Source organism: Ovis canadensis, chromosome 2, assembly GCF_042477335.2.
Source record: "Ovis canadensis isolate MfBH-ARS-UI-01 breed Bighorn chromosome 2, ARS-UI_OviCan_v2, whole genome shotgun sequence".
Lineage (NCBI taxonomy): Eukaryota > Metazoa > Chordata > Mammalia > Artiodactyla > Bovidae > Ovis > Ovis canadensis.
The window spans coordinates 6,304,629-6,329,550 of NC_091246.1; the positions used below are offsets into that span (position 1 = coordinate 6,304,629).

The 24,922-nt window shown below is 42.5% G+C and overlaps 1 protein-coding gene across 2 annotated transcripts in view; it reads left to right on the forward strand.

Annotated features, from left to right (window-relative positions):
• Positions 1-24,922, forward strand: part of ASTN2 (astrotactin 2) — a 1,128,670-nt gene that overhangs the window by 29,843 nt on the left and 1,073,905 nt on the right. The window contains exon 1 of one of the 2 annotated variants that reach the window (XM_069573834.1): positions 24,060-24,178. The exons of the other annotated variant lie outside the window; for it this stretch is intronic. The gene's annotated coding sequence lies outside the window, so the exon portion shown is untranslated. Of the gene's footprint in view, positions 1-24,059; positions 24,179-24,922 lie in introns of those variants that run through there. 2 annotated transcript variants of the gene reach the window in all.

Below are 24,922 nucleotides of genomic sequence, written 5' to 3' on the forward strand. Positions count from 1 at the left end.
GAAGCCAGCCTGCACAGACCTTAGCCCTATGCATGGCACACAGTACGTGCTCGAACGTGAGCTCTCTTCCCTGCGTCTTGGTGGGGAGGGACAAGGGCGCTGAAGTCAGGCTGCCAGGGAGAAATCCTAACACTATCACTTTCCGCTGTGGGAAGATGGACTAGTTCTTAAACTCTCTGAGCCTTAAGTACCTCATGTATTGGGTTGACCAAAAAGTTTGTTCAAGTTTTTCATACATTCTTAAAAAAAAAAAAATGAAATTTTGGGGCAACCGAAAAGAATAGAGATAATAATTGTATCTGCCTCATGGGTTACAGTGACCAGAACAAGAAGTAATTTGGATAAGGTATTTAAGAATATCTTGCATGTAGGATATCATTTATGTGTAAAATCTAAATAATAATACAAATGAGTATACACGGAAAATAGAAACAGGCTCAAATATAGAAACAGTGCAGCATGTTAGTGGCTCATTCACGTTCACCTTTTTTTGCAACCCCATGGACTAAAGCTCACCAGGCTCCTCTGTCTATGGAATCTCCAGGCAAGAATACTGGAGCGGATAACCATTCCCTTCTTCAGGGGATCTTCCCAACCCAGGGATTGAACCCAGGCCTCCTGCATTGCAAATAGATGTTTTACTGTCTGAGCTGCCAGGGAAGCCCCAAGCATAGAAAACAAACTAGCAATTACCAAAGGTGAGAGGCAAATCAGCAGTAGGAGATTAAGAGATCCAAACTACTATGTATGAAAGAGATAAGCAACGAGGATATAACATATAGCGCAGGGGATGGTGGCCATTATGGTATAACAATGTTTAATGGATTATAATCTGTAAAAATAGTGAGTCACTATGCTACATACCTGAAACTAACATAAAACTGTAAGTCAACTATACTTCAAAAATAAAAATAAAGACTTTAAAAAATACCTTGCATGTAGCAAGTTCCCAATAAATGGTAGCTGTTATGGTATTGGTGATCCCAATTTGCTGCTGCTAAGTCACTTGAGTTGTGTCTGATTCTGTGCAACCCCATGGACTGCAGCCCAACAGGCTCCGCCATCCCTGGGATTGTCCAGGCAAGAGTACTGGAGTGGGTTGCCATTGCCTTCTCCCAGATCCCAATTTGAATCCATATGATATTATTGTATAATCCTATCATACGATAGGAACAGATTCAGTAGATGGGTCCTGGAATTCTGGCAGAGAAGGACCAGAGTTTTGTGGGCATCAGAGAAATGTGTCTTTACCCAGAAGGGAGGGACCCGCAGGCCTGACTTATGGAGACCAGGCTTCTGTGTCCTGGGCAATGGTCCAAGAGGCTGAGACCCTCTCCTCCTCTCCTTTGTGGCTGGCTCACACCCCGGGTACCCTTGAGGGATCTAGAGAGTGCTCTAGCCCCTGGGCTGGGCGATCCCCTCCCCCACAGACTCCCACCAGTCTCCAGCTGCCGGATGAAGGTGACTTAGGAGATGTGGGGTGGAGAACGGCTGGGAAGCCGGGGGCGGAGGAGCAGCACGGAGCTCATTAGTAACTGACTACTCTGGTGGAACAAACCTCTCCTGGGGGCCATAACTCTGTCCCTGGAAGAAAGAATGATGGCTGGGAGGTGGCTGAGGCTCCTGCAGCCCACATATGGGGCTAGACAGCCAGGAGCAAAGCTGAATCCGTGCCTTCTCTAAATCCCCAGCATAGCCATGGAAAAAGAAGAGCTGCGTGAAAAAGGATGAAGGGGGAGGGATTTGAAAGGAAGCTGAAAATTGTACTACAGAGCTTCTGATAAGTGGGCAGCGATCCTGACATGGGCCTTGAACTTTCACCATCAAGGTACATGTATTCTGGAGCCAGGCTCCCCGATTGTATCAGGTCCCCACACTGCTTGGCTAACTCGGCCCCTCTGAGCCTTAGGTTCCACGTGTGTAAAATGCAAGTATGTATTTTTCAGAGTTGTCTTCAAAACTATGTGGTTTACCTTACATCAGCCTAATCTGCACTGGCTCATCCTCAGCTAAGCTCAGTTTCCCTCTCTGAGGACGCCGTCCCCTGCAAGGCTTGGTTAGGTGTCCTGCCAAGCCCTGACCCATTTCCCTATCATCACATGGATTCTTTGTTGCTGAATTATAATTTTCTGTTTACTTGTCCTCCACTAGGCTGTGAGCTCCCTGAGGACAGAGAAGGTCTTGTTCATTTTGGCGTTTTTCATTGGCATAACTCCTGGCACAAGCTGAGTGAATGGATGAATGGACGAGTCTAGTTGAGTAAAAATGAGTCTGAGTAGGCACGTCTTTAGGCAGCAGTTTTAACCTAAGCATTCTGGAAGGCGCAGTAGGGTGTATACTAATGAAAAGCTTCTCTCTCTCTCTGCAAGGTAACTTTAGCAGAGGGGTGGTGAAGGAAGTTGTGATGGGTAACAGTACCAAACCCATAAATGGGGAGATGGTGCCAGGTGCAGGCATTATGCTCTGAGTTTTGCATTAATCATGAAATGATTGCCAACCAGCTGTCATTACCCTCACTCTGCATGTGAGGAAACTGAGGTTCGAGGAGATGAGTTACTTGGCCTGGCATCACAGAACCAGTGAAGGACAGAGCCATGGAGTGGAAGCCTGATGTGCCTGGCTGCCCAGCTTATGTCCTTTTCTTCATCTCCTTCTGATATAAAACTGAAGCTGTTTGAAAATGAATAGCTCCCAAAGAAAAAGGGAGGAGTGGGGTGGAGTTGAATTTTCTGGGGCTTATCAGATTTGAACCCTGCAGAGCATCTTGCCTTCTTGGTCTCCTGCATGCACTGGCAAAGAGAATGCCAGATAAAGCGTTTTGGACACCGAGGTATCAGGGGGCCGCTGATGAATTAAAACCTTGTTTGTCAGGGACAGATATTCTCCTAGCCCTGATTCTAATGGAAGTGACTTTGGGTCAGAGGAGTCTCAGAAGGGCCTGGGGCTTTGAGGACGCAGAAAGCAAAAGAGGCAGAAAATGTCCTTTTGCTTTTCTCAGAAGGAAAACATTGCCTGTGCTGTGCTGGGCTTAGTCACTCAGTCGTGTCCAGCTCTTTGCGACCCCATGGCCTGAAGCCTGCCAGGCTCCTCAGTCCATGGGGATTCTCCAGGCAAGAATACTGGAGTCGGTTGCCATGACACAACCCTAGATATTAGGGAAACATTGCCTAGATATTATAAATTGACCAAAGTTGAGAGGAACAATGCCTTGCTGTGGGCTGTGGAAAAAAATTCAAGCATCTCTCAGGTGGAGGCAATCCATTGCTTACTGAGCCTGTGTTGTGCACCAGGGGCTCTACATATATTTTCTCCCTTAGTTCTCACAAGGCCACCCCCATTTTACAGATGGATACAACAAGTCATGCCGCTAGGATGTGGCATAACTGGAATTCTTTGCAAGCATGTCGGGCTACAAAGGGCATTGTGGTTGGAATCTTTACAGCCGGAATAAAGCGGAAGGGTAGATACTGAGACACAAAATCCAATCTCACACAAATACCTTTTTTTTTTTTTCATTTTACAAGGAATTACCCCAGTGTCAGTTTCAAACTCCCTGCATGCCACTCCTTCGTCTCATTGTTCCTCTGGGCCAAGGGCAGTACCGGCTTCAGGTTCCTCCAGAGGCCGACCAGCTCAGGCAGCTATGACAGGGCTGCCCTGGTGGCTCAGCGGTAGAGAATCCGCCTGCCAGTGCAGGAGACAGGGTTCGATCCCTGGTCCAGGAAGATCCTACATGCCGCGGAGCAAATAAGCTCACGCACCCCGACTATCCAGCCTGGGCTCTAGAGCTTGAAAGTGGCAACTACTGAAGCCCGTGCACCCTAGAACCCGTGCTCCACAACAAGAGAAGGCCTCTCAGTGAGATGCCTGAACCCCACAACTGGAGAGTACCCACCCACCCCCAACCGCTACAACTAGAGAAAAACCCGTGCAGCAACAAAAACCCAGCACAGCCAAAAGTAAATAAACCCCAAAATCCATGACAAAGAACAGATGTAATTAAAAACATACACAGTGATTTAACTACAGGGATGTTCATCACCAAACTACTAATAATATAAAAATAAATAAATAAATAATAAAAGGGAACTCCCCAAACATCCCAAAGTAGGCACTTGAATGAATAACCTATGGTGCAGTCATTGTATGTGGAATTCTATGCAGTGTGACATTTAGGGATACAAGGATGAGCATGTATTGACAAGATAGATGTTAGTTTTAAGAAGCAGGTTATAAAACTTGAACATTGGCATTGTAGGTGGTTTTTAATTCTTTTTCATTATGAGACTTATTAATTTTCTAATATTGAATATCAGTTGTTTTTATAAAATGGAAAAATAACAATTATTTATAACATGCACAATGAACATTCCAGCCACAACTCTCCTTCAATTGTGACAATAAAAGGACCAACTTACATGAACATAAAGAGAAAAGAAACTCTTAAGTCTGCAGAGAAGCCTGACAAAGTAATTGGCATCTTTATTCAAGGAAAGGGGAGCATCTGCTTTCTGTCTCCCCAAGAGGGGACGTGTTTGAATGACGGCAGGTTGAATTGGCATTGAATACAAGGAAGCATTGTCTTAATGCAATCGCCATCCAAACATGTCACAGACATCTACCCAGTGGGTGTTGATAATCAGCCTGGGTAGCCAAACCAAGAAGAGTCACATCACAATGAGCATGGCAGTACCAGCTCCAGTGACAGCTATAGCCGACGTGCCATATGCCTTCTATAATTCAGCTGTAATCATTAGATGGCACTCATTTAACGTACGAGGAAAACGGAGGTTGAATTAGATGCTTAGCAACACACATCCAGAAAGTAGCAGAGCTGATCCTGGAATGCAGGGCTGTCTAAGGCTGATGCCCAATATCCATACATTACACTGATTTCCCTGGCTTCCTCTTCTAACAAAAAATAATCTTCTCGCCAAGTTTGCTACTGTGCCCATTACTTTTTTTTAATAACATTGTTAAATCTTAGAATACTTTTAGAAGTCACAGAAAAAAAATGTGAAAATAGTAGAGTTCCCCTGTAACCCACAGTCAGGCTGTCCTATTACAAACATCCCACATTAGCATGTCACAATTAATGAACTAATATTAATACCTGATTCTTTGTTAACATATATGGACAGAGGAGCCTGGCGGGCTATAGTCCATGCGGTCACAAAGAGTCAGACACAACTGAAGCAACTTAGCACGCACGTGAGCATAGAGTATCCAGATTTCCTTAGTTTTTACCTAAGATCCTCTTTTCTGTTTCAGGTTCCCATCTTAACGTTTATTCCTCTGGTCTCCTTAGGCTCCTCTTCACTGAGATATTTCTCAGACTGTCCTTGTTTTTGGTTACCTTGACAGTCTTTAAGGAGTATCTCATAGAAATACCTCAACTGGGATTTGTCTGAGGATTTTTCTCATGATTGGACTGGGGTTGTGGGTGTTCAGGATAAGCTCACAGAGGTGAAGTGTCACTCTCATCACCTCGTATCAACCCACTCCAGGACTCTTGCCTGGAAAATCCCATGGACAGAGGAGCCTGGTAGGCTACAGTCCATGGGGCCACAAAGAGTCGGACACGACTGAGCGACTTCACTTCACTTCACTTATCAACATGACTTATCGCTGATAACATCAGCATGAATTATTGCTGATAGTGTTCATCTGGATCGCATGGCTAAGGCAGTGTTTTTCTTGTATCTCCACTATGCAGTTACTCTCCCCCCCCGCCGTCCCCATTCAAACTGTAATCTTTGCAAGGCAGTCATTATGTGAAGCCCACTTTTAAGGAATGGGGGGACACTTGAGGGCAGAGTAGACACAAAAATTAGTTGGAGCTCTTCTGCTTGGGAGATTTATCTGTATTCCCTCATTTACTCAACCATTTGTCTAAATCAGTGTGGACTCATGGATCCTTCTTTTATACTTCTGGCTATAATCTAATATAGGCTCCGCCACTCTCTGAGAGCAGAGCATGCCCATCAAACATTTCATATGCCAAAATGGTAAGCGAAGAGGCAGATACCTTATGAGACACCTTGCTAACAGGTACAAAATATGTGGAGATAAAGGTCAGATGCTCACAGACACCCTTCAAATCTGCGCAGGCTTGATGCTGAGGTGCTGAGCGTAGGAGCTTGGCAACACCCTTCTTGCGTGCCCACTGCCTCTTTGATGACTCACTGAGAAAACAAAAACAAAACGAACAACAGCCCCAAAAAAGAGACAATGAAGGCCGTCTTTGTTTTTTAACATTTGTCATAAAAGCAAAAATCCTCTTTGGATTTCTTTCGGTTAGCAAAAGAAAGTGAAAGTGAAGTCGCTCAGTCATGTCTGACTCTTTGCAGCCCCATGGACTGTAGCCTACCAGGCTCCTCCATCCATGGGATTTTCCAGGCAAGAGTCCTGGAGTGGGTCGCCATTTCCTTCTCTGGGTGATCTTCCCGACCCAGGGATCAGACCGGGGTCTCCTGCATTATAGGCGGATGCTTTACTGTCTGAGCCACCAGGGAAGTCTCCTAACCTGGTTTTGGTTAGCAAAACCAGGTACTAATCTATATCTTTTGAGAAAAGCAGAGTGGCAGATAAACTTTCATAAAGCAGGGGTTGGGGAGGTACCTGTAATGCGTGAATTTCTTGCATCGTGTAATTTGTTCCAGCACTGACCGCTGGGAGCTCTTGCGATTGGCTCCTATGTCACTTTGATGTATCCCCATTACTCTGTGTGTGTGTGTGTGTGTGTGTGTGTGTGTGTGTTTCATTTCTCGAACTACAAGAAGCTCTAGTGTCACCCTGTGCATTTCCTGCCTCAGTCTTTGAAGATTTTTCTTCAAGGGGCCCCGGTTACTTTCACTAGAGTATGGAGTTAGAAACAGGCACTATGAGTACTACCAGGGTGTCATTGCTTATGAAGTCCTTCAACTGAAAAAGCAATTTGTATGTGTGTGTGTGTCTGTGTGCGCTAATGCAGGAGACTGGGCTTTGAGCCCTGGTTTGGGGAGATCCCCTGGAGAAGCAAATGGCAACCCACTTCAGTATTCTTGCCTGGGAAATCCCGTGGATGGAGGAGCCTGGAAGGCTAAGATCCAAGGGGTCGTGAAAGAGTTGGACACGACTTAGTGACCAAGCAGTTAACTCATGTATATACACGTATCTGTAAATAGTTCCGTAGGGAGTCACTTGCATCTATGTTAAGCAAACATGAGTTCATCCTGGTGTTGCCAGCTCTCATCCATGGCTGCAAGGATTATTCCAGCCCCTCTCCTTGCTTGTCTGTATCCTCCGCCTCTAACAGTGAGAAACCTGACTCCTACCTGTCATCAGATGCTTAACTTTTCAGTTCCGGTGTGCACATGTACTGGTTTCAAAATTGCCGACTTGTACCTTGATGGGAAACAACTTTTTCAGCTAGAGCACAGTGTTTATGGACAGTTTCTACTGCCTTTAGTTTTTATGAATTCTACTTATTTCCAAAGCTACCTAGGTCAGCACCTCCCTCCACCCCACTTCAGTGAGGTTGTTCTATGTACTTACGATACAGTTAGATTCTTTTGTCACATTCTGCAGCCCATTCTGGGATTCTCTAAACTCCCCCATTTTGTGTGTGTGTGTGTGTATGTGTGTAATTAAAGTTCATTCTTTGTGTTGTAAATTTTGATGTGTTTTCACTAATGCCTAGGGTCACATATCCACCTTTAGGGTATCATAAGGAAGAGTTTCACTATCCAAAAAATAGCTCTATGTATCCCCTATTTGCTCCTCCTCCTAGTTCAAATCCCTGACCGCCACCTGTTGACCATTTCTGTAGATTTGTCTTGTCCAGAGTATCATACAAGTGGAATCATGCAGTCTCTAGCCTTTTTTTGACTTGTTTCCTTCACTTGGCAGTATTAATTTAAGATTTATCTTTGAATGGATGAATAGCTCATTCCCTTTTAAAGCTGCATAGTATTCAATTTTACAGATGTACCCCTATTTGTTTATACATTCACATACTGAAGGACATCTTGGCTGCTATAAATTTTTTGACAGTTATCAATAAAGCTTCCACAAATATTTGCCTGTTAGTTATTGTGTGACCTATGTTTCTTAACATTGGGTAAAACACCTAGCAGTGAGATATCTGAAATGTGTGGTTAGACTATGCTTAGTTTTGTAGGAAACTGCCAAACTGTCTGCTAAGTGGCTGTATCATTTTGCATTCATGCCAACAATAGTTCTTGTTGCTTGGCATTCTTGCCAGAAATTGCTATTGTTAGCTTTTTGGTTTGCAGCCATTCTAATAGGTATATAACGGTGTCTAATTGTTTTAATTTGCATTTCTCTAATGATAAGCTATGTTGAGCATCTTTTCATACGCTTCCTTGCCATCTGTATATCTTCTTTGGTGAGGCTTGTTCAGATCTTTTTCCTATTTTTAAATTGGTTTGTTTGTTTTCTTATTCCGTTTTGGAGAGTTCTTTGTATATGTTGAATACAAGTTCAGACTTGTGTTTTGCAAATATTTTCTCCCAGTCTGTGGTTTGTCTTTTAACTCCCTTACAGGAAAAAGTTTTTAATCTTAATAAAGTCCAACTTACCAGTTTTTTCTTCTATGGATCACTTTTTCTTATGGAAACTCCGATACTTTGGCCACGTGATGCGAAGAGCTGACTCATTTGAAAAGACCCTGATGCTGGGAAAGATTGAGGGCAGGAGGAGAAGGGGACAACAGAGGATGAGATGGTTGGATGGCATCACCGACTCAATGGACATGGGTTTGGGTGGACTCCGGGAGTTGGTGATGGACAAGGAGGCCTGACGTGGTGCAGTTCACGGGGTCACAAAGAGTTGGACACGACTGAGCGACTGAGCTGAACTGAACTTTTCTACAGTATCTAAAAACTCATCTTCAAATCCAGGCAGGGTCCTGTAGATTTTCTCTTGCTTCCAGAAGTTTTATAATTTTGCATTTAAACTTAGGCATATAATTCATTTTGAGTAAATTTTTGTGGAAAGTCTGCGCATGTGCGCCTTTTTCACACATGGGTGTACGACTGATTGAGCACTGTTTGTTGAAAGACTTCTTTTTCATTAAATTGCCTTTTCAGTTTTGTAAGAGCTGAGTACATTTGTCTGGGTCTATTTTGCAGATTTTCAGGTTTCATTGCTCCAGAGGTGTGTTTTCTGCCGCCAGTTCCACGCTGCCTTGTTTACTGTGGGTTTACAAGACTTGAAATCAGGCAGTAGGGTCTCCCAACTTTGTTCTTCTCCAGTGTTGTGTTGCTGATCATCGGTCTTTTGCCTTTCCATATACACTTCAGAATGAATTTTCTAATAACTGCATAATACTCTGCTGAAATTTTGATTGTGATTGAATTAGATCTATAGATCAAGCTGGGGGAAACTGACATCTTAACGATGCTGAATGTTCCAGTCTGTGAAAATGAAATATCTCTTCATTTATTTAGTTCTGCTTTTATTTCTTTCATTAGCGTTCTGTATTTTCCACGTATCCTCTACTATAACAAATCTTTATTAGATTTGTACTTAATATTTCATTTTGTGGGTGCTATTATAAATGGTATTTTTAGTAGTACAATTCATTACTGGTACATAGGAAAGCAGTTGATTTTATATATTATTCTTGTATCCTGAAATCTTGCTATGCTCAATTACTAATTACAGGAATTTTTTTAAAAAATCAACTCTTTGACATGGCATTGAAGTGTAAAGATGGTTTCATTTCTTCCTTTCCAATCTGTATATTTTTATGACTATATTCTGGTTGCTCTAGACGGAATTCCCATTATGATGTTGAATTGAAGTCGTGAAAGGAGATTTTCTTGCCTTGTCCCTTATCTTAAAAGTAGAGTGCCCTATCTCTCACCATCAAGTATGATGTTGCTATAGGATTTTTTTCAGCTGTCCTTTATCATGATCATGTTCTCCTCTATTCCTAATGTTCTGAGAAGTTTACATTTTTTTTTATCATGAATGAGTATCGGATTTTTCAAATGTTTTTTTGTGTCATCTGATCTGATCCTATGCCTTTTCTTTTGTCCATCCATACGACTGATACATATAAATCACACACTGATTTCAAATGTTAAACCAGCCTTACATACCTGGAATTAATTTCACTGTGTCATAGCATATAATAGTTCTTATACAATGTTGGAATTTATTTGCTAATATTTGGTTGAGGATTTCTACATATATGACCATGAGATGTTATTGGTCTGCAGTTTTCCCTTCTTGTAATCTCTTTTTATCTTGTTTTTTTATTAAAGTAATGTTGGACTAATGAATTTCGTTTGAAAATTCCTTCCCCACCCCAACTTCTATTTACTGAAAGAGATTGTAAGGAATTGGTATTCTTCCATGTTTGGTAAAAATTCACCTGTGAAACCATCTGGGCCTGGTGTTTCTTTTTTGGACGGTTACTTTAACCAATTCATTTAATAGTTACAGGGTTATTCAGGTTATATATTTCTCTTGTGAGTTTTGGTAGTTTTTATCTTTCAAGGGATTTGTTTATTTCATCTAAATTATCAAATTTGTGGCAACACAATTTTCATGATAGTCTTTTATTTTCCTTTGCATGTCCATAGACTCAGTAGTAATAATCTTTCCTTCATTTCTGATACTGGAAGATTGTGTCTCTTCTCTTTTTTAATTTGTTAGCCAGTCTGAAGTGAAGCACAATGAAAGTCGCTCAGTCGCGTCTGACTCTGCAACCCCATGAACTATACAGTCCATGGAATTCTACTTGCCAGAATACTGGAGTGGATAGCCTTTCCCTTCTCCAGGGGATCTTCCCAACCCAGGGATTGAAGGATCGAACCCAGGTCTCCCGCATTGCAGGCAGATTCTTTACCAGCTGAGCTACAAGGGAAGCCCAAGAATACTGGAGAGTAGCCTATCCCTTCTCCAGGGGATCTTCCTGACCCAGGAATCAAAGCAGGCTCGCCTGCATTTCAGGCTGATTCTTTACAACTGAGATATGAGGGAAGACAGGTTCAGTTCAGTTCAGTACAGTTCAGTCACTCAGTCGTGTCTGACTCTTTGTGACCCCCTGAATCGCAGCATGCCAGGCCTCCCTGCCCATCACCAACTCCCGGAGTTCACTCAAACTCACACTCATCGAGTCGGTGATGCCATCCAGCCATCTCATCCTCTGTTGTCCCCTTCTCCTCCTGCCCCCAATCCCTCCCAGCATCAGAGTCTTTTCCAATGAGTCAACTCTTCGCATGAGGTGGCCAGAGTACTGGAGTTTCAGCTTCAGCATCATTCCTGACTTCCCTGGTGGCTCAGACAGTTAAGCGTCTGCCTACAATGCGGGAGACCTGGGTTCAATCCCTGGGTTGGGAAGGTCACCTGGAGAAGGAAATGGCAATCCATTCCAGTACTATTGCCTGGAAAATCCCATGGACAGAGGAGCCTGGTATGCTACATGTAGTCCATGGGGTCGCAAAGAGTCGGACATGACTGAGCGACTTCACTTTCACTTTCACTTTCCAAAGAACACCCAGGACTGATCTCCTTTAGAATGGACTGGTTGGATCTCCTTGCAGTCCAAGGGACTCTCAGGAGTCTTCTCCAACACCACAGTTCAAAAGCATCAATTCTTCGGCACTCAGCTTTCTTCACAGTCCAACTCTCACATCCATACATGACCACTGGAAAAACCATAGCCTTAACTAGACAGACATTTGTTGCCAAAGTAATATCTCTGCTTTTGAATATGCTATCTAGGTTGGTCATAACTTTCCTTCCAAGGAATAAGCATCTTTCAAGCCAGGCTAGAGGTTTATTAATTGTACTGACTACTTCAAACTAACAGCTTTGCGTTTTGTGGATTTTCTCCACTTATTCCCTATTTTCAATTTCATTTATTTTTGTTCTGATTTATATTATCCATTTTCTTATGCTTGCTTTAGGCTTAAATTACTCTTCTCAGTTTCCATCTCTCTAGTTACATTACCTATCTGTTCTTGCATGGTGTATACTTTCTCCATCAGATCCCTAACATATTAGTTACTGTTATTTTAAATTCCTTTATAGTTCAAACATCTAGATAATATCTGAGTTTATTCTGATGCTTGCTTTGTCACTCAGACTGTTTGTCCTTACCTCTTGACATGTTTTCTAATTGTTTGTTGAAAGGCAGATACATTGTATCAAATATTAGGAACTGTGGCAAATAAGCCTTTAGCGTGAGGATTGATGATAAACTGGCTAGGATTTGGGTGTGTTTACTATTTCGTGTAGCTCTAGATGCCAGAGGCTTCAAATTCCTCTGGGTCCTTGTTTTTGTCCCCCTGCTTGAATTCAGACTTCCCTAAATATTATTCCTCAAAAAGAGTTGGTCAGCTGTTTCAGGCATAACTCACTGGCATCATTCCATAGCCCTGTTGGTGTGGGAGTAAGAGGAGGCAAGTTATATTAGTTTCCCTTTGTCGCTGTGATGAATTAACGTAGACTTAGTGGCTTAAAACGACACATATGTATTCCATTATAGCTCTGGAAGTCAGAAGGTTAAAATCTGTGCCCCTAAGCTAAAGTACAGATGTCAGCAAGGCTGGGAGGGGAGAATCCGTTCACCTGATTTCTGCAGTCTGGAGTCCACGTGTATTTCTTGGCTGTTGACCCTCTTCTAGAAACACTCCAACCTCTTGCTTCTCTTTTCACATCTCCTACATCCCTCCCTCTTCTTGCCTCCTTCTGATAAGGACCCTTGTGATTAAATTTAAGACCCATCAGGATAGGAAAATCCAAGGTAACCTTCAATCTCAAGACAATTTAACTTAATCATACCTAGATCCTCTTTACCATTAAGGCAACGTATTCACAGGCTCTGGGGATTAGGATGTGGCTGTCTTTTGTGGGCCACTACTCAGCGTATCATGGGAACATTCTAGAATCTTCTCATTAAAATCCGGCCTTTCACCCAGGGTATGGCTTAGGGCTGTGACCTCACAGGGGCCTCCCCAGTGCTATAAATTTATTTTTCCTTGTTGTTCTGCTTGTGTCCTTTCCCTGGCAGAGTTTTTCTCAATCAGTCGTCTTGAATCCCATTTGCTAGGGACTGTGCGGCTCTTCCTTATCCCCTTGGGTGAAACAGGAATGCAGGAAGGGCTGGAGTAATAGCAATGGCCTTCCGTCCTCTTCCCCTAACTGGGACAGGGCACTCACCTGGAATGAGGTTCTGGGTGTATTTTATACGTATTACTTATTCTTTCCCATCTACCTGCCAGTGACACAGGGTTCTTCTCACACCTTCAAAATGAGAATCTGGTGGGGTTCCTGAAGATAAAACCCATTAAAAATGTAGCTGGTACCCTGCGACTGTGGTACCCAGGTAGTTTTTGCTGTCATGCCAGTCAATACTCAGACACAAGCAATTCTCAAAATTACTGTTACAGGGTTCTTGCTGGTGTATGGCCCCAGCAGCTTTTACAGGCAGTCTAGCTATCTTTCTACATCAGACTTTCTTCAGATTTCAGAGAGGCAGCATCTGTCCTCTAATGGGTTCAAGAACAGTCTGGTTTTCCCTTTTTCCAGCTTTTTCTTGTTTTTTAAGATTGAAGTGATTAGCTCACCATTTACATGCTGAAGCTGAAATTCAATGTCCAAGATTTTCATCATTATTTTCATGAGTTCTTTGAGCTAACTCACTGGTATCTTTTAAGTCTCTGTATCAGTTATGTACCATCTGACAATGAAAATGAAGAAGCTTTCTCGTTTAATAGAAATTAATTTCTATTAAATTAATTAATAATTAATTAATTAATCTCTCATTTAATTAAGCATCTCAATTAATAGAGTGATGGAAGAGAACTTGGCCCCAGCCTTCTGGTTTTCAAATGACAAAACTGATCACAGGTAAAGGCCGCTAAGCCGCTAAGTGACGTCAGTTGTGTCCGACTCTGTGCAACCCCATAGACGGAAGCCCACCAGGTTCCTCTGTCCCTGGGATTCTCCAGGCAAGAACACTGGAGTGGGTTGCCATTTCCTTCTCCAATGCATGAAAGTGAAAAATGACAGTGAAGTCGCTCAGTCGTGTCGGACCCTTAGCGACCCCATGGACTGTAGCCTATGAGGCTCCTCCATCCATGGGATTTCCCAAGCAAGAGTACTGGAGTGGGGTGCCATTGCCTTCTCCACAGAGGTGAAGGAGAAACAGCCAAATGAAAACACACAGTGAATTCTGTCCATATTGGTCACTGAGGGTAGCTTAAAATGGTCTAACTTCTGAGACTATTTGAAAACACATTTCCAAAGAATAATTTACTAAAGATGAAATGTCAAACATTCCTTAATTGACTTCAAATCTCAGGACCTAGCAACCTTTATGACACAGAGCAGGTACTCAATAAAAGTGTTTTATTTTTGCTTTAAAATGAATCCTTGAAATAAAGAGGTCATTCATGACCCCTTACATTCAGCTCTATAGGTAGTCAAAACCTTTTCTACTATGAACAGTAAAACTACAATTAGATATTTTGTCACAGTTTAAAAACTCCAAAAACTACAATTAGACGTTGGAAAAATCTGGTTTATGGTAAACTCACGCTGAGTTAGGGTTTTCCCTTTCTTTTTCTATAAAGTTACAAAGAGAAATGTTGCACTTGAAGATTTCCATTGTGTATTTATATGAGTTAGCAACTGCTGCCTAACAAAACATACCAAATTTAATGGCCTAAAACACACATTTTTATCAGTATTTCTCTTGAGTTTGGGATCAGCAGAGTGACTCTTCTTGTATTAGTTAGCCTTATTTGCGAATCTGCCAGCAATTGGGTGCCAATTAATCAACTCTGCCAGCTATAAATTGCTCTTAGATGGCCTTAGCTGGACCCTCCTCCATAAGGACTCTGACCCTCAAAAAGGTTGACCAAGGCCAGTGATTAGGTTTCCAAAGAAAGTGAGCAAAACACTCCATTAGGCCTCGATTTAGAATCATTTCACTGTCACCTCCATTGTATTCTCTTGGCCAGTGTCAGTCACAAGACCACATTAGGGGATAGGAAAAACAGGTTTCACCACTTGATGGAAGGGGCAGCCAAGCTGTATTGCAAAAGGTATGGATGTAGAGAAAGGTGAAGAATTGTGGCCAATTTCTGCATTTCCTCTTCAAGCAGCTAATCACAACTACTTCCCCAAAATGCTATTATATTGTATGGATGCTGAGTTTAGAATCAATGGAAAGGTAAAAGTGGGGACACTTTTCTAGTCAAATTGTATTCCAGATGTGTATTCAATAATCAACTTTCTGTAAGCAAGTCACCAAGGTGCCTAGATCTCTGCTGCAGTGAGTTGGGGGGGTGGGGATGGAGAGGTCTGCTGCGTACCTGATATGTTGCCAGGTAAATAACTACAGCCCAGGATGATGGCATCTGCGTGGAGTGGCCTGACTTTTCAAGCAATATAGACATCACTGTGGAGTAGCAAGTTCCAAAGGTTAGACCTAGGCCATTCTTCTGATTTTATAACTCACTAGTGAATCTGTTAATGTTGTTGTTTAGCCACTAAGTCATGTCCATCCGTTTAGTGACCCCAAGGACTGTAGCCTGCCAGCTTCCTCTGTCCATGGGATTTCCCAGGCAAGAGTACTAGAATGGGTTGCCATTTCCTTCTCCAGAATCTTCCTGACCCAGGGACCAAACCCAGGCGGATTCTTTACCATTGAGCCACCAGGAAGCCCACGAATCTTAAACATATATATATATATATGTATATATATATACATTGCATGCTTTAGGAACAGATTCTGGGATGGGCTTCCCTGGGGGCTCAGTGGTAAAGAATCTGCCTGCCAATGCAGGAGACTCGGGTGCGGTCTCTGGGTTGGAAAGGTCCTCTGGAGAAGGAAATGGCAACCCACGCCAGGATTCTTGCCTGGGAAATCCTAGGGACAGAGGAGACTAGTGGGCTACAGTCCATAGGGTCACAAAAGAGTCAGACACGACTGAACAACAACAGCTAGGATTCACACTCTCTGCTTTCTCTTTGTGACCATCATTGTAAACTGAGCTAACGGCCAACAGAACTTTCATACACATCACATTATTTGATCCTTGAAACAGCTTTGCAAGCTGAACAAAGGGTGTCCATCCCTGTTCTGTGGATCAGATCATAGAGGTGTTTCAATTCAGCTAAACGCACAGATGGGTTAATCGTGGAGCCAGAGCTCTCTCTGAGGTTTCCTAACACCTAGGCTCATGTGTATAGGGGGTTATATTCCTCTCAAGAATTTCCTTCTGAATTTCAGAAAATAGCCAAGTTTGGGGTTGAACGCTTCCCTAATGAGCCACTGTCTTGGCTACCATGTGTTGTAGCCGCCACCACTTTGGGCTTTAAAAAGCAGCTTTACAGACTGACTCATTTACTCCATTATTCTAAGTGGGCCTCAGGGAATTCTAAGAGAAAGATAAAGAAACACAAAAATAGACAAATAGACAAAAGACACACAAATAGACAACATTTGGTATAAAGGAAATAATTAATCTTTCTCTCTTCCTACTCAGTAAAGATTTGAAGCCAAGAAGAATCCTCATTAACCTCTTGTCTTATCCTTATTAATTATCAATAATCATAATCAGAGCTGGTGGGTCAATGCTTCAAGGATTAAATTATGAACCCAATGTTGATAATGTTATTATTGTTCATAATAATGATGGCATGATTAAAGGCTGCTTTTACGTTTTCACCTCCCATTCCAAACCTCCACTGATTAATTCTACAATACACCCCATTTAATTAAGCAGTGCTGCCCTTATTTTGCAGACGGTAAATTAAGGCACATGGAAGTCAAATGCCTTTCTCAGCACCACTAAAAGAGGTTGTTTCTGGACCTTGGTGTCTGAGTCCTGTAACCTCGGAGCCTTGGAGAAATGAAAGAGTGTGCATTTAAAAATAACACCAACCAGGATGTTAAAACTGGTTATGTTACTTTCTAGCTCCTTGACTTTGAGCAAGAGATAGACTCTCTGAGCCTCAGTTTCCTCTTGGATAATGACCTGGCAGGATTATGGAAAACAAATTCCAGGCATTCAAGGAATTTGACTTATGTGGGAGGCAGTCAGTTAAGCACATTTTATTAGTTGCTCAGTCGTGTCCAACTCTGTGTAACCCCATGGACCTGCTAGGCTCCTCTCTCCATGGAATCCTCCAGGCAAGAATACTGGAGTAGCTTGCCATTTCCTTCTCGGGGGATCCTCCTTATCCAGAGATTGAACCTGGGTCTCCTGCACTGCAGGCAGATTGTTTACTGACTAAACCAAAGCACATTTTATTTCCCTGCCAACACCTTACTAATGTCAACTGAAAAAAAAAACAAAACACATCCTAAAAAAGTTGAGAATTCTATTTTATCTGGCAGATAAAACTGAGGAGTTAAGCTTGGGAACCAGCCCCTCAGGTACCTCTGAGATTGCTGCAAAGACATAAGGGAGGAGCCAGGATAAATAGGGGGTTTTGCAACAAAGACCAGGTAGGCAGAACATCAAAAGATTACTGTTAAATAGAGAAAACCAGATATCTCAAGTTAATGAATTAAGTGCTTTTCTTAGAGTGAGAAGATACAAGAGTCTGGGATAACTGAAATCATTGCTTTGGTATGCACCTCAGCTACCTAGGACCAGTACTCTGGGCACTCCTGTCCTGAGTCCCATCAGGGTGCACCACTGAGGGTAGCTTCGAGGCAGAGAGTGTGGCAGAGGGCAGCCCATTCGTCTGCACTCTGAGTTCCGCCCAGGCTTACCTTTGGGGGTGGCTGTGGTGACCTGATGGCTGCAAATCCTTTGTTTGCTGATACAATAGGAAAATTTTCACTCACACTGAGAATCTCTTCAGATATAGAAACCAAACAGAAACACCAGTTCTTGAAGTTGCTAACCCCTTAGTCTATTCTTGCATTAATCCAGCAAGTTACTATAGCAAAATATATTAAGCGATCAATACACTAAGGAATGTTCAAACAAATTACTAGGAAATTTGGGGCAGAAGAAACCACTTATTCTCAAAAGTAATCAGGAATTACCTGGCAGTCCAGTGGTTAGGACTGTGCACTTCCACTGCAGGGGCCCAGGTTCAATCCCCAGTTGGGAAACTAAGATATCACAAATTGAACAGTGCAGCCAGGGGAAAAAAAAAAGTGATCAATAAATTCTCTGAGCAAAAGGTGATACAAGTCTTCCGTGAAAGTGTGACCACAGTAAGTTGTACCTTTGGCCAAATCTAGTCTTTCCAGAACCCTAGATGATTGTCTGTACCTTACGGTGGCCTCTGGCATCACAGCAGGAGCAAATTCAGCACTTATTCATTATGCAAATCTTGGACCACTTATTTTTAATGTCTAGAATCCTAAAATTCAAAATCTTTTCCTTTTGAAATATTATCAAAGTTCTAGTCTCCAAATTCAAAGGCTAAGAATGGACTTTGTTGTTGTCTCCACTCTGCTGCAACAACGCTTCCCTGAGGGTGTGAAAATGGAATGCCCCTAGTCCTGGTTCCAGGCGGATGGCCACCATATGCAAGGCAATGTGAGGTGAAAACAAGCTAGTAATTCGAAATATTATCACAGGCTACTGACTATCAAGGGCTTCCCTGGCGACTCATTGGTAAAGAACCTGCCTGCCATTGCCTGCAATGCAGGAGGTGCAGGTTTGATCTCTGGGTCAGGAAGATCCCTTGGAAAACAAAATGGAAACCCACCCCAATATTCTTGTCTGGAAAATCCCATGGACATAGGAGCCTGGTGGGCTACCATCCATGGGGTCACAAAGAATCAGACCCAACTTGGTGACTAAGAAACAACAAGAAATCGATTATTGAAGAACAATTTTCCCATGGCCTCCTTTGTAACCTTTCCTCATTTCAGTAGCTCTGACACCGTAACAACCCAAGATGAACTCCTCAGCCATAATTATAAGAGCTAATACTTCTCATCACCTAACCTGTGATAGGAGCTAATCTAAATGCTTCAAATATGTTAACTCATCTTCTCATTAATTAATCTGAGCGGTTAGGAAGTTCTCAGAAGAGGCAGAGGAGAAGCAAGACCATAAGAAACCACTGCCTCCTATTCAGAGATGTTTATCCTTGAATGTCTAGCCCAGAAAGTTGCCCTCTCTTGTGAGTCTTTGTATCTTGTGATTTAAAATACCTACCAGAAGTTCTGGGATGTTCCCATTGAGAAATAGAGCATTCCTACAATATCAGTAAACAAGGATGTCACAGCCATGAGCAATTCTGGCCCTCCAAATGTGGATTTCTGAGCTCTGAGGGCCCTTAGGTAGGAGAACAACACTTGTAATCTGGCAGCCACCAGGCAGGAGCCACTCTGTAAAGTGAGCACTGAGGAGCTCAGGATGTGAAAATGCAGAATATTGGCCCCTGATAGTGGAGATGCATATGAAAGAAATAATTTCAATAAGCCCAGACTGTTGCATCCTCCCGTACATAGAAAGGTGCTAAATTCCTTAACTTGAGATATCTGGTTTTCTTTAATTCACAAAAGTACTTTTGATGTTCAGACTACCTGCCCTTTGTTTACAAACTTCTGTGTAACCTGACTCCTCCCACCCACCCCCACCGTCTCAGGGCAGTTCTCTCAGGGCTACTTGAGATGCTTCCTCCTGGGCTTAAGTCCTAAAATCTCCAACAAATAGAGCATAATTTTCAACTTTTAGGTTGTGACTATTTTTTAAGTCGACACCATCACCTTCCTGCAAGACGTATCCATCTGATCCTTTCTCAAATCTTGTCTTAATAGATTAAAACTAGAGTAAAAATACTTAGACCTTACATATCAAATAGGAGACAAAGTAAAATGTTTCGAGAAAAAAAATCAAAGTGGTGATGGCTTCTCAACAAGTGTCCCTATTTAATTAATATTTAAAATGAAAGATGAAACAAGGCTGAAAAAAGTTCTTAATTCTGGTGAACAAAGATAAGGAGGGGAAAATGCTGAGGCTGATATTTCCCTAGATGCTTGCCACTTCTCTGACTTTGAGTGTGTATCTTCTTACTGCTGTGGACAGGTCGGAGGATGGGTATGCAGTGGGTCCTTGGCTCACCCAAGCATGTGGTACCCATATGGACCAGGTTCAACCAACTACAGATTAAAACTACTTGGGGGAAACAATTCCAGAAAATTTCAAAAAATGAAACCTGAACTTGATGCACTGACAACTATTTATATAATATTTGCATTGTATTTACAAATATTTACATGCCATTTACACTGTAGGATGTCTTATAAGTAATCTAGGGATGCTTTTAAGTACATGAAAGGACATGCATACATTATATGCATAGACTATATGATTTTATATAAGGGACTTAAGCACCCATAGATTTTGGTATGAGGGAGGTCTTGGAACAGATACTTTGCATATGTGTACATGCATGCCTGAAGTCACTTCAGTAATGTCCAACTCTTTTCAACCCTATGGAGTGTAGCCTCCCAGGCTCCTCTGCCCATGAGATTCTCTAGGCAAGAATACTGGGGTGGTTTGGCATTTCTTCCTCCAGGGGATCTTCCTGACTCAGGAATCAAACTCGTGCCGCTTCCATCTCCTGCACTGTCAGGCAGGTTCTTTACCTCTAGCGCCACCTAGGAAGTCCAATACTTTGCTTATACTGAGGGACAACTGTCATTTGAAAACCTGGAGATATGATAAGAGAGGATATTCCAAAAGGAGGGAACAACTGGGTTGTACAAAGGCATCATCCCCTGCAGCAGAGTTAGTGTCATCATCAGCCCTCTACTGGATTTTCCTGTTTCAGATAAAACAGGAAACCTACAAGATAAGCATCACTGTAACCCTTTTGTAAATGGTGATCCTGAATTTCCAAGAGGTCGAGCTATTCGTTAAGGAGATGCAAATCAAAACCACAAGGAGACACCACATCTACAAGAATGACTATAATTTAATTTTTAATTTAAAAAAAACAACAGAAAATAGCAAGGTTTGGCAAGGACTTGGAGAAATTGGAACCCTAGTACATTTCTAATGGGAACATAAAACAGTACAGAGGCTGTGGAAAACTGTGGTGGCTCCTCAAAGAGCTGAACTAAGAATTAGCATGCCATCGTTCATTCTCTAAGCCAAGTGGGACTCTTCGAGACCCCATGGACTGCAGCACGCCAGGCTTCCCTGTCCTTCACTGTTTCCTGGAGTTTGCTCAAATTCATGTCCATTGATTTGGATTACCGTATGACCCAGCAATACTACTTTCCAAGCATATACTGCAAAGAATTTAAACCAGGGACTCAAACAGATACCTGTACTCCAGTGTTCATCACAGAATTGTTGAGGGAGATAATCAAGAGTCCGTGACTGGCAGTTGACCCAAGACTTGGACGTAGGCGATCCTCACCCCCTGCTGTCCTTGAAATGCGCATTCTGTGCCCAGTTCCCACAGTGGGTGCTGTTTCCAAGTACACAGCCTTGAGAGCAATGTATTCTTGAGATCATCTGTACAGAGTACATGACTGAGCCCCATTAGAACACCTGTATAAGCTTTTAAGACTCTGGTGGGCAGGCGCAGAGGCCTACTTGTCTTGCGGCCGCTTGAGACAAGGTGGGCATGTAAGCTCTCTCGCACCGCCACCTGCCCAGCTGGAAGGGTCGGCCTCGTTCTTCGCTCTCTTCAGGCCCTCTGTGTACAGGGTGAGTCTCAGATTTCCCCTGGGAAGCTCCTGAGGTTTCAGACCAACAGGTATGAATCACAATAATCAAAGGGTGGAAACAGCCCAACTAACTGTTCACCAGTTAATGGAGACAAAATGAGGCATATTCATCCAGTGGAATATCCTTCAGCCTGTGACACATGCTACAGACAGATGAACCTTGAAAACATGGTTCTGAGTGCCCTAAACCAGACACAAAAAAGACAAGCATTATATGATTTCTCTCATGTGGAATAAGTGAAAGTGCAGTCGCTTAGTCGTGTCCGACTCTTTGCAACCCCATGGACTGTAGCCCACCAGGCTCCTCTGTCCATGGGATTTTCCAGGCAAGAGTACTGGAGTGGGGTGCCATTTCCTTCTCCAATAAGGCAAATTCATAAAAGCCCAAAATGCATAGACTAGAGGTTACCAGGGGCTGCAGGAAGAATGAATGAGAGGTTATTATTGAATGGGTAGAGAACTTCTGTTTGGAGTCATAATATTTGGAAATAAATACTGGTGACGGCTGCCCACCACACTGTGACTGTAACTAATGCCAAAGAATCGTGCATTTTAAAAATGGTTAAGGTGGCAAAGTTTATCATATATATATATATATGTTACTGACATTTTTAAAAGGAAGAGGTTGAATTACTTGCCAAAGCCACACGGTGAGAAGGTAGCAGAGGTGAGACGCAAGGCCACATCTGTCTAGATCAGATCCCTTACATATTAGACTGTTCTACTTTTCTCTACTCATGAATTGGGGGAAATTACAGATTGCAGTGGAGACACACACTTACATTAATTCCTCTATTTTGTGTAGAAAAGAACACTGTAACTCTTGCTTTCTTGTCCCCTGCATCAACCTGGAACAAGCCATCATTTTCCAAGACCTTAGATCTTAACAGTTTAACAGGTTTAACACCCGTGCCTCCATCATCCCAAATGCTGAAAGTAACGAGTGTTGGATATGTTTTCATTCATCCTGTAGCCTCACAGGAACAAAGACATTGTCCCATGCTATCATCTTTCTGTTTTCTCTGTTCATCTTTCTTTAAAAAAAAAAACATCTAAATCAGTCCTGATGCTGTGGGAGGTGATTTCATTGCTATAGTCTATGCCAGAGTTAAACAGATAACATTGAACCTTCACTATTCTTTGAATTTGAGGCGGATAAAATATAAAATTATCAGGCTTTTCTCTGTGGCCCTCACTTTAGAATTTAGTATAAAAATAGTAGTAATTGGAAAACCTAGCTTCCGGCCTGTTTTCTCCTGCTGACTGGCTGGGGGACCTTGGAAAAGTGACTGGCAGATAATCAATGCTGAATAAATAATGGTGGCTGTTGTTATTGTTATTACTATTATTATTAAATGTCAGAGAAGCCTTCGTCACTGCATCGATAAACTAAACCTGTTTGATCTGATAATTTCTAAGGGTCCTTTCAGCATGTTTTTTCCAGAATTCTAACTTTTTACCAAAAACATCAGAAGAAAATCAATCAGCAAATCTCTCTCTTCCAACCTTCCTCTAGTTCCTCATCGGGGAAAGTTTTGTGGTTTTTTTCCTAACTTTCAAAGGTTGTTCTTGTTGTTAACCATAGTTTATTGTTTTCCCACACTTGGTCAGATTTCTCTTCCCTGGTCCTGTTACCCCTCAGGTGAGACTGACACTTTCAAGGCTTGGTGAGCGGAGTGTGAAATAATTAAATGTGACAAGCCTATTGCTTTCAGATTGAGTCCAACTCCCAAATAGTGGGATTGATTTTCCTCCAACTTATGACAAGAAATGGGTCTGACAAGCTACCCCCTCAGATGGAGGCTTTTCAGAGAATTCCAAGCAGGTGAAAGTTGGGCTTAAGTTGAAAACTGTCCTTCCTACCACGATGTAGCTAGCATGAGTCAACTATGTAACTCATGTACATTTGAGCCAGACCTTTCATTTGTGGTAATAAAGGGAAGGCAGTCTAAACTTCAGAAGTGCATGCTGGTTTTTAATTCAAGTCCCTATGGGGACATGTGCATGAAAATAGAAAAATATTCATTGATAACTAGCGTGTAACATGCTAGTTATACAAGTGCTTGAAAGTTGTTCTCTTAGGGACCCTAATGGTTCTGTGCACTCTAGATTAGTTACATTTAACTTACCTGGAAAACTTTGCAGATAACACAAAGCGTTTCGTACACCATTAGTGGACCCTTGAAATAATAGCATTAAATGGAAAGACTTACACTTGACTTCTCATATTTCCATGTAAAGGAACTTCAGTTAGCATAATAATCATGGCCCTTCTATGACCCCCAGGAAAGTGGCTTATCTGATTGTTGAGTTCTATGCCAAAAATGGGTATGCAAAACTCAATATGGATCTGTGTCTTTATTGTTTTTTTCAGATCTGCCTGCCTGTAGGGAAGAGATTTGCTTAGATGCCCTTTGTCATGCGCTAAGCTTGGTTGAGCAGTTCCTTCTGGGTGGAGGCCTGTGGTTGCCCACTGTACCTGCAACTAGGCAGGTAAGCTTAACTTATTCAGAGATAAAGTGCTGGTAGGCCCACCAGGGCAACAGACCCAAAGCCACATGATCTAAGAACTTCAACAGTAACAATGGGGATAGCCTGATTTTCTCTTTTGGCTCCTGCGCCTACCTCTCAATCTGTTCAAAACACAAAAATAAGATGTCTTTCATTGGAACAAACAGGATGCGCCATAGTGATATCCGAGGCATGAACCTAAAATCAGCTCACTGTGTCTCCTTGAGTTCAGGGAAAGACTGTGTCTACTTCGCACACATTGGTGTAAAGGTCACAAAATTAAAGGTTAGGTGATCCAAATTCAAGTTAAAGCTTTAACTAACTAGAAAGGCAGTGTGGATGCATTCTGGAGCCAAGGTTGCCTGGATTAGCATCCTATACCTGCTAAATAGTAGCTTTACTAACTTCGGAAACATTCCATGACTTCGCTTTACCTCCTTCCCTCCTCTGAAAGGGAAAGAATGGTGCCACTGTGTGAGCTGCGGTCAGGATTAGATGTGATGGTGTGGGTCAAGTTGCTGTTGTTCAGTCCCTAAGTCATGTCCAGCTTTTTGCAACCCCATGAACTGCAGCACGCCAGGCTTCCCTGTCCTTCATTATCTCCTGGAGTTTGTTCAAACTCATGTCTATTGAGTCAGTGATGCCGCCCAACTATCTCATCCTCTGTCATCCCCTTCTCCTCCTGCCCTCAACCTTTCCCAGCATCAGAGTCTTTCCCAGTGAGTC